This window comes from Oreochromis niloticus, unplaced genomic scaffold (assembly GCF_001858045.2).
Source record: "Oreochromis niloticus isolate F11D_XX unplaced genomic scaffold, O_niloticus_UMD_NMBU tig00000124_pilon, whole genome shotgun sequence".
NCBI lineage: Eukaryota > Metazoa > Chordata > Actinopteri > Cichliformes > Cichlidae > Oreochromis > Oreochromis niloticus.
Window position 1 is genome coordinate 5,605 of NW_020327067.1, and position 10,385 is coordinate 15,989.

A 10,385-nucleotide genomic window follows, 5' to 3' on the forward strand; every position below is an offset into this window, starting at 1 on the left:
CAGCCTTTTACATCAATTACATAGTTATAAGAACACTCATTTGTATAGTTTTACATTTCTCCATTTAATAGATTAGTTTTTCAGTGTATACAGGTTGAATTTTGTTTACATTTGTGTATAAATATAAGGTCCAGTTTGTACTTGCACAAAATGCCAAGGAAAGGTCAAAGGTCGCTGTCCAGAAGCTTAGACGGCAAAAGGAGAAGGAACAGGTAAATGTTTCTCAGAGTGGTGAGGAGGTAAAGGTGTCTGTTGCAAGTATTCCCAGTCCAGAAGTGCAGAGCAGTGCTCAGACAGCTGCAGTGTCTTATGCAGATGTGGTAAAGAGAGGTGTTTGCTCATCATCTGTGCCAAATGCTAAAGTACAGCAGGTAATCCAGACTGAACCCCAGGTAACTATGCAAACGCAGTGTGATGGAGAAACTCCAGGACCGTCTCATGTACAGATTACAAACAGTGAAACTCATCCACGAGTGAGTAGCATCTGTGCATCCCGAAGCCAGGCTTCTGCTAAGTATGGAAAGTACAGGAATCAGCAATGCATGGCGAACAGTTTGGTTTTCCTCTCATTCTTACACGAGGATGAATTCATTACCAGAGCCGATCTTAACCGTGTGTTGGACAAAGGCCATGCCGTGTATTCAGATGCCAGAAAGAGGTTTGTGAACAGCGTGTTTCTAGCCTGTGATGAGCTTCCCACAGTGGTCACCAGCCGCAGACACGAGTATCAAGTGGACATGTCTCAGTTTGCTCATTATGGCACATTTGATGGTACAGCTCACCTTCCGAGCCTTGAACAGGGACTACAGTGTTTGGCTTCAGCGGTTCGCTATGCTTTGCTAGTCATGGGAGGAACAGTCATTGCAGTTTGCAGGCTGACTTCAGGTGAATACGCATACTTTGACCCTCACCCACGTAAGTCTACAGGAATGCCATTGTCGCTAGCTGTAAGTGGTGGAACTGCAGTTATGTTAAAATTCACACGTCTTAACGACATGATTGACAGGATCAAACGCTTGTACCGAATGTTTAGCATCGCGCCAACCTGCACTTATGAGCTACAGCCTGTCGAGTTCCACAGTGAAAACGCAGCTGACCAAAGAGATGCTGATGAAAACAGACAAACAGCTACAACTGTTCCAGCACCAGCTTTAAATGAACCTGAATTTGAAAACCCAAAATCCACTGAGCAGACACAGAAAACTGTGACCGACACTTTAGCCACTGAAGTGATGTCATCCAGAGTGGATTATTCAAATGAGCCAGCTGCTGAGATGAACAATCGTCCTTCTGATTATTTAGAAATAGAAACCTCTGCATCTTCTGTAAGAGACACTCAGGTAACAAAAGAATCTGTTCCTCAGAATGATTTAAACATTGCCTCCTGTTTAACTGAGACAACAGAGGAACTTTTACATAAACTGTTAAAGCATAATAAACAGCAAAGGAGAAAGATTAGGAGACGATTATTGGTCCAAGAAAAACTACCACAGAGAAAGGAAAATGAGAAAAAGAAAGAAAGACAGACATACACTTTTGATGAAAGCTTTAAGGCAAAGAAAAAAGATTGTAGTAGAAAGTCTCGTGATTCTGATCACAGTAAGAAAAAGAGTGTGTACAAAATAATCTGTATAAACTCAATGCTACATATAGAGAGAAACAGAGAGAACATTGAGAAAAATCTATAGAGATAGTGCTAAAATTAGAGAGAGAAAAGAGAACGTGTTATAAGGATGTATAAAGAAGATTCTTATTCCGAGAAAAGCAGAAGGAGCGTATAACAAGAAATATAGAGAATCTCCCATTTCCGAGAAAAGCAGAAGGAACGTATAACAAGAACATATAGAGAATCTCCCATTTTCCGAGAAAAGCAGAAGGAACGTATAACAAGAACATATAGAGAATCTCCCATTTTCCGAGAAAAGCAGAAGGAACGTATGAGAAAAACATATAAAGAATCTTATAGACAATCTCCTATGTTCAAAGAACAGCAGAAGGAACGTATAAGAAGAAATTACAGAACTTGTGCTGGATTCAGAGAGAAACATAAAGCTTACATGAGGTCATATGTATATAATCTATATAAAGAAAGTGAAGAATTAAACAGAAAAAACGATCGTACATCACTAAACGTTATGGAGAAGAGAGACAATTTCAGCAGAAACACAAGGACAATATGAGAGAACGAATGAGAGTAAAATATTGGAACGGTTTTTCTTTTAGACAGATGCATAATATCAGATGTGCAGTGAACATAAAAAGAAAATATCGTCAGATGCATCGACCAGCTGAAAGTTTACAGTGTCATCCAGATAACAGTTTAATGAATGAGGCCATATCTCGTTTCAGATCAAACATTAAGTCAGCACCATCTTATGTTTGTACTGTTTGTCTAAAAGCTTCTTTTCCTAATCAGGTGAAAATCTGCAAAAGAGAAAATTACTCAAAACACCAAACTGTAGCTCAGCAGTGTCTAACTGGTAAATTTGTTCATATGTGTGATGAAGCATGTAATGATCACTGCAGCTTCCCTGTTGAGAGAAAAAGGAGTATATCTGTCACACGTGTCACAGTTCCCTCAAAAGTGGACGCATGCCAAGGCTTGCTGCTGTCAATGGTTTAGAACTGCAGGATATTCCAGCTGAATTGTGTGATCTCAACATTCTGGAGAGACATCTGATTGCCAAATGCATCCCATTTGCAAAGATTATTCCACTTCCAAAGGGCAGACAAAGACTCATACGTGGTAATGTGGTGTGTGTACCATCTGAAGTCCAACAAACAGTTGACTGTTTACCGAGGCCCAGAACCAATCGCAGATAATGAGGATCAAGCTGAAAAGACGACTGTGCTACAAAGGCCATCAGCTGTTCCAGACTGTCACCTGGTCTAAACTGATCCAGCCCTGCGTAAACTGAAACAGATTCATCCACAGTACACAGATATTGTTATCAGAGATGATGCATTGCTTTGTGATCCAACGTTACCTGATGATGACAGCAGTGATGAAGCCAGCATGGCAAGTGATGATTATAATGAAGCAGATTTAATGGAAATTGACAACTATGAAAAAGATGCCCTTTTGTGCGAAAGTGAGTCTGAAAGTGAACAAGATATTAATATGCAATCCTGTGATGAACAACCAGAGGAAATCAATCCAGAGGAACCAGAAAGTGATTTGAACAATGGAGGTTTTGCTCTAGAAAGTTGTCTGCAGCCTGTAGACATTTCAGAAGAGATTCTCTGTTCAGTGATAACACATATTGTGTGGCGCCTGCAGAAAGAAACAATCCTGTTAGCTTCTTCAGAACTCCTCATTTGGAAGCCATGGCATTTCCTGTGCAGTTTCCTACTGGTCAGAATACACTGGATGAAAAGAGATGTCTTAAACTCACACCAAGTGCTTACTTCAAGTCAAGGCTTTTCAACATTGATGCAAGATTTGCTAAAGACACAAATTACCTGTTTTCTCACAGTTTGTCACTGAAATACACCTGGCTAATTCCAGCATGACAATACAGCTAAGGAAAGGTAAAACTATGACCAAAGATGGACGCAAAATCACATCAGGAATGTTACAAAGTAAGACAGAAGTAGAGAAGCTGGTAAGAAATAAAGATGCAATCAGATTTATGCAGCCACTCAGAGGAACTCCAGCTTACTGGCAGAAAACCACCAAAGATCTATTCAGTATGGTCCGTCAAATAGGAACACCTCAGTTCTTTGTCACTTTCTCTGCTGCTGAGATGAGATGGCCTGAAGTGATTCAAGCTATAAAGAGACAACAAGGTGAAGAGGTTGATTTTGAAGCCCTGGACTGGTCAGAAAAGTGTGAAATTCTAAGATCAAATCCAGTAACCACCATGCGAATGTTTGATAAGCGTGTTGAGGCTTTGTTCAGAGATTTGCTTTTTTCTCCTGCACAGCCCCTTGGTGAAATCATTGATTACTTTTACAGAGTTGAGTTCCAGCACAGAGGTAGTCCGCATATACACATGTTGCTGTGGATTCGAGAAAAGGTAGTAGTAGATGTGGATGATGACCAAACTGTCTGTGACTTTGTGGACAGATACATCTCAGCTCAACTCCCTGATCCAGAAAAACAACCTGAACTGCACAAAAAAGTCGCTGAACTACAAAAGCACAGCAAAAACCACACAAAAACATGCTTTAAGAGTGTAAACTCTGGTTGTAGATTTGGGTTCCAAAACCACCAGCCACAAGAACAATGATTGTGAGACAGGATGAGGATTCAGACACTGAAGCTGCAAAAGCCAAACTCAGACCTTTGTTGACCCTGCTGAAGGAACCTGAAGCTGCTTCTCTCACCATAGAGCAGATTCTGTCACGATGCAACTTGACAATGAATGAGTATGAGCAATGCCTCCAAGACATAAACAAGAAAACAGCTCTTATTCTGAAACGTGACCCAAAGGACTGTTGGATCAACAATTACAACCCACACCTGCTTGAAGCCTGGAACTCTAATTTAGATGTCTCGTTAATATTGAATGCCTATTCATGTATAGAATACCTCTGTAAATATATAACGAAGAAAGAATCTGGCCTCTCTGAATACCTGAAGACAGTTATTGACAACTCTGATAAGAACACGGTCAATGAATGTGATGAAATGAGAGCTGTGATGCAGGCTTACTCAAAAAGAGAGAAATCAGCGCACAGGAGTGTGTGACTCGAGTCTGTGGCCTAAAAATGAAAAAATGTTCCCGCAGTGTTGTATTTGTACCAACAGATGATAACCCAGTAAAAATGAGTCGCCCGATGAGCTACCTGGAATCCACAACACATGACAGTTGTAATATTTGGATGACAAGTTTGAGTGATAAATACAAATCAAGACCTGAGACACCAGAATATGAGGAAATGTCACTGGCTGATTTTGCTGCCTTGTGCCGGTTGGTGAGTGGTCCAAATGAAGGAAAAGATGTGCTTCCTCTTCTTAACCAGCTTGGATTTGTACTAAGGCGAAAGAATGATAAACCAGCTATAATCAGGTATTACCACTGTTCACAGGAAAACGATCCTGAGCAATATTATGGACGACTGTTGAGACTTTACCTTCCACACAGATCAGAGCAGGAACTGAAACCACGAGGGTTCCAAACCTATCAGTCCTTCTACAACTCGGGTTTTGTACGACTTCCATGTTCAGACCACAGTGAGTCTGTGAAAAGGGTTGTGAAGAGAAATAAAGACAAGTATGAGAAGAACTCTGAGGATATTGAGAGTGCACTGGAAGAGTTTGAACAGAATAGGGATGTTGTGATCGATGAATGGTGTAATCTTGCTCCTGAATCTGAAGTTGTGAGGTTGCAATGTGATGAGAATCTTCCTGAGAGACATTCTGATGATGAGAACGAACAGGAGAATGTCCCCGACTACAGTCGTCAGTCTGATGCTGTAACAGAGATCAAAGCCATCAGAGAACAACCTGCAGTCGATCCAGCCGTGGTACGTGTAATGTATCAGAATCTGAACCAGAAGCAGGCCTGCGTGTTCTATGCTATAAGAGACTGGTGTATTCAGCGAGTTTGTGGTTTAAACCCAGATCCATTTTTCTTCTATATCAACGGTGGTGCAGGAACTGGAAAGTCACATCTGATTAAATGTATTCACTCTGAAGCATCAAAGATCCTGAGCAGACTCCCTGCTAATGCAGAAGAAGCTGACATATCAAATCCAACTGTTTACTGACGTCATTTACCGGGACAGCAGCTTTTCTATCAATGGCTCTACATTACATTCCCTACTCAAACTACCCAGGAGTCTGAAACCACCCATTCAAGGACTTGGTAACCAACTGGATGAAGTCAGATCTGAGCTTATGAATGCTGAAATTATTGTTATTGATGAGATTTCAATGGTTTCAAAACCCCTTTTTGCTTATGTGGATGCAAGACTGAAACAAATCAAAGGCACTCAGAGACCTTTTGGTGGAATGTCAGTTTTAGCTGTTGGAGATTTTACCAGCTGCCACCAGTGCGACAGTCTAAGCCTCTCTGTGTTTATGATCCAGAACAGATTGACCTATGGCAGGAACATTTTCAGATGATCACTCTAACAGAGATCATGCGTCAGAAAGATGATGTGGCCTTTGCAGAGATGCGAACAGGATTAGAATCAAAGAAAAGACAGATGAGCTTTCTCAGTGCGACAGAGATTTGTTGTCACAGGCTGTGACTGCACCAGAAGAATGTCCAACTGAGGTCTTACACATTTATGCCACCAACAAGAATGTTGAATCCCACAACACAGATACGCTCAAGAAGCTTCATTCAAACATTATAATCATCAATGCAGACGATTTCCAGAAGGATAAACGTACAGGCAGAATGGCACGAAGAGACAAACCATTACAGGTGGGCAAAATGATTTACCCGACACCCTGAATGTTGCTGAAGGAGCCCGAGTGATGCTGACCAGAAACTTGGACACACTAAACGGTTTAGTCAATGGTGCTTTTGGTATACTGATAAAGGTGGTGAGATCTGAAAATGATGGACAAATAATTAAACTGGGGCTCAGAATGGACAACCGGCAGCCTATGAGACACAACCGCAGTGCTAATGCAGCATCTGATGATCTGGTTTACATTGAGAGAGCAGAGGAGAGTCTGAAGTTTAAAGGAGCGGTACGCAGACAGTTTCCTGTAAAGCTAGCATTCGCCTGCACAATTCACAAAACTCAGGGTCTTACAACACAGACAGCTGTAGTTTCAATGAGGAACATTTTGAACCAGGTATGGCTTATGTTGCTCTCAGCAGGGTGACGTCTCTCAGTGGACTCTATTGCAGGACTTGGATGAGAACAAGATTTATGCCAATCCCGAGGTAACTGCAGCGCTCCAAACCATGAGACAAGCCAATGTTGAAGAAATGATGCCTCTTCTTCAGGTCAGAGAAACAGCCAGCAGACCTGACACTCTTACACTGATCCATCACAATACGGAGGGTTTGCCATCTCACATCAGTGACATCAAGAGTCATCATGAAATGTGTTTAGCAGATGTTTTGTGTCTCACAGAGTCTCACCTCCAAGGCTCCTTTGTTGCAGACAGTCTTCATTTGGACGGCTACACCATGTTCAAACGCAACAGACATGTGTCCTACACAAACTTTCCTCACATGGCCAGCAGAAGTGGTGGTGGAGTTGTTGTGTATTTGAGGAATCATTTCAGGTTCAGGTAAAACAGTATCTGCATAATGTCACTGATCTTGAGTTCTTAGTGTTAAAGGTTCAGGCTCCATTCCCTGCGCTCATTGCGGTTGTGTACAGACCTCCTGACTACAGTTTGACACCATTCATGCAAAACCTGGTAAGTCTTTTAGATTCACTTGAAATAATGGACTGTCACCCAATAATTGTGTGTGGAGATTTTAATGAGAACCAGTTACAGAGTGGAAGGAAACAGATTCTGGAGCAGTTTCAGTCGAGAGGGTATTCACAGCTGATCACTTCTGCCACTACAGACAAGAACACCCTGCTTGACCTCATTTTTGTTTCTCAGCCACAGAAAAGTCTCTATTCAGGTGTCCTGAGAACATATTACAGTTACCACAACCCTGTGTTTTGTGTCCTGTCCTCCAGCCAATCATGAAGTCGTCTGGTGAGTTTGAAACAATTACAGATCATGTTTGTTACAGAGTTTATTTTGTAGAGCATGAAAAAGATTTTTCATTGAATAATTATATTTCTTCATATTGTCTTCCCTACTCTGTCTGTAAGAAGACCCTTTCTTATTGCAATGTTATTAATCATTTCACCAAATCATGGCTGTACTTCATGCAGAGCCGGGAGATCTGCTTTCTGTTATCATGCAGCTCAGATCTGAAATATGCTGCAAAAAGTATTAAACGGACATAATTTATTTTTTATTCTCATGTTTTAAATGACTAAATCTACTAATGCATTTTTTCATGGATGTTAATTGTCATCTCCTTTTTTGATACTTTTTTACTGTGACGTATGTAGCTCAACAAACGAGAGCTTCCCTCAAAGGGCTTTCAAATAGGAAATAGTAAATAAATCCCAGATAAATGCAGGTATTTATTATGGGTCACATGAATAATAACAGACAATTATATTTCTTGATTATAGTAAATTTGTAGAATCAAATGTTTTTGGGATGAATGAGGTTTTGCTTATCATGTTTTACAGGTAAAAAATGTTAAAAGTTTTAAACTATCTTTAGGCTACCAGAGATGTCTATAATGATTCATTATGTAGAGAAAAACATTTTATAGCTTACAGAATATGTATAAAACTGATTTAGAAGTACATGGAAAGTTTCTGCATCCATTTTCTGACTTGGCCTTTATCCGGGTGGGTTTGGGTTTGGGTGGATAAAGGCCAAGTCAGAATTCTCTGAGCAGCTGGAAAAAGCTGCTAATTAACAAAGACATCAGAAAGCGGGGGCTTTAGGTGTAGCCCCCGCTTTCTGACGCACTAATTAGATTTAGTAACTGACACCCCATACCAGCATTACATAGACACTTGGGGGCTGAGATGGGTGGGTGGGGAGGGTGGGTTGGTGGTGTTAAAAGCACTTTATGTTTTGTAGATGTATTTTTTCAGACAGGGCACACACAGTCCTGTCTCCTTTGTGGGAAAACCTTCGAACTTCACCATCCTCAGCTGAAACAACAACATCTTAACACCATCTTCATGAACTGCTGAGCCAAACCTGATCCATCAGTGCTGGACTGCACAGATAACTACATGCCACAAGGAGACTGCTGTGTTATGAACTGCCATACCAGTGTGTCTTCAGTGGAGAAGATGACACACCCATCACCTGACCTCCTGCCTGATCTGGAGACCATCACCATGCTGCCACACTACACACCTCTGAGACCATCAATGATGACTCATACTGAGGAAACTGTATTTCCTGTCAGAGATGCTCAGTGATCCTCAGAGCAGAGAGAGGTATGATTCTTTATCTTTGATTAAAAAAATGTCAGTGCTTTTAATTCATTTAATTAATTTAAATCCTGTTTATTGCATAAAGAATTACACACTCAAATGATTATACTTGTTAACACTTTTTGAGTTTTAATTCACATTATGGATTACAAATCTATGCTTTTTCTACTCTGTCTCTCTGTGCAGGTATTGCTGTCTTCTGAGTTCTTCACTGTCCCAACTGAAACATTCAAACCTCATTGCAGAGCTCATGTCTTTCCTCACCATCATGTGAGTGTGAGATTGCTCTGGATTCTGGTTATGTGGCCTGCAGCACCTATAAGGTATTTCAACATTGTTCATTTTATAACTTATTTCTAGTTAACACAAATAAAATGTTCCTTTTTCTGTATTTTTTTAGAACAAGCTCGTACAGTGTGCCTGCATTCCAGCTTCTTAGACTCTACGCAAGTGGACAGAGTATCAGTGCTTGGCCACCCTTACAGACACCGACTTCTGTCAACTCACTGCTACTGATCAGGCACCTCACTCCAGGAAGACAGAGGGCTGCAAGCCTGTTATCGTTTCCAGTGTGGCTTTGTATTCTTGGGGTAGCATCAGATTTTTCCCACAAATATTCAAAGGTAACACTTATTTTAAGCTTAGTTATTAAATCAAAAGTCTTCCCTTGTGTTAATTGTTTTATTTTTTCTTTTTATTTTTTCTTTTACATTTATATGCAGTTATCAGATGTGGTGGAGCTTTGTTAACTGTGTGGAAAACATCTGTTTGTGATGATATTTACAATGAGGTTTTAAGGTGACAGTTTCCAAGTGATTTCAATCATTTGACTAAGCAAAAACATGTTTGCAATTAACATATTTTTTTCAGTTTTGTCTTTTGGATTTAACATTCCTCTGTGACAGGAAATACTAAACTGGTCCAAGTAACCAGCATATCATTGGTCAAAGACAAAAAAGGACCACATGTCACGCTAGCAATGAATTTTTGACTGTGTTTGTGTCACCAGATTTAACAAACAATATCAGACATATGAAACTGAACTCTGGATTAATGTCTAGATGTTTTTTGTGTTTTTTTTTTTTATTGTTGAATAATTATTTTGTAGGACAAACCCAATTTATTTACCCAAACAAGTTACATTGTTTGGGTAAATAGTGGATTAATATATCTAAGTCTATAAGTATAGCAAGCTGAATTCATACAAACACACAGCTCTAAATCTTGAATTGTAGGATGTACAAAAATGATCATGTGATTATTATGGACATTTAAATAACTATATCTATTGAACCATTACACATATTCTTTATAGAAATTACACAATCTCAAAATGTGAAAAAAGAAAATGTTTAAGAGAATAAATAATGTGTGTTTGTATGAATCCTGCCTTAGTATGGGGTGTCAGTAACTACATTAGTATAGAGTAGGTCTAACAG

At 40.0% G+C, this 10,385-nt stretch overlaps 1 long non-coding RNA gene across 1 annotated transcript; it reads left to right on the forward strand.

Annotated features, from left to right (window-relative positions):
• Positions 1 to 8,892: 8,892 nt before the first annotated feature.
• On the forward strand, positions 8,893 to 9,900 carry LOC109197799 (uncharacterized). The gene is made up of 3 exons (XR_002058861.2): positions 8,893 to 8,949; positions 9,133 to 9,269; positions 9,347 to 9,900. It is a non-coding gene; the product is annotated as an uncharacterized LOC109197799 (long non-coding RNA).
• Positions 9,901 to 10,385: the final 485 nt, after the last annotated feature.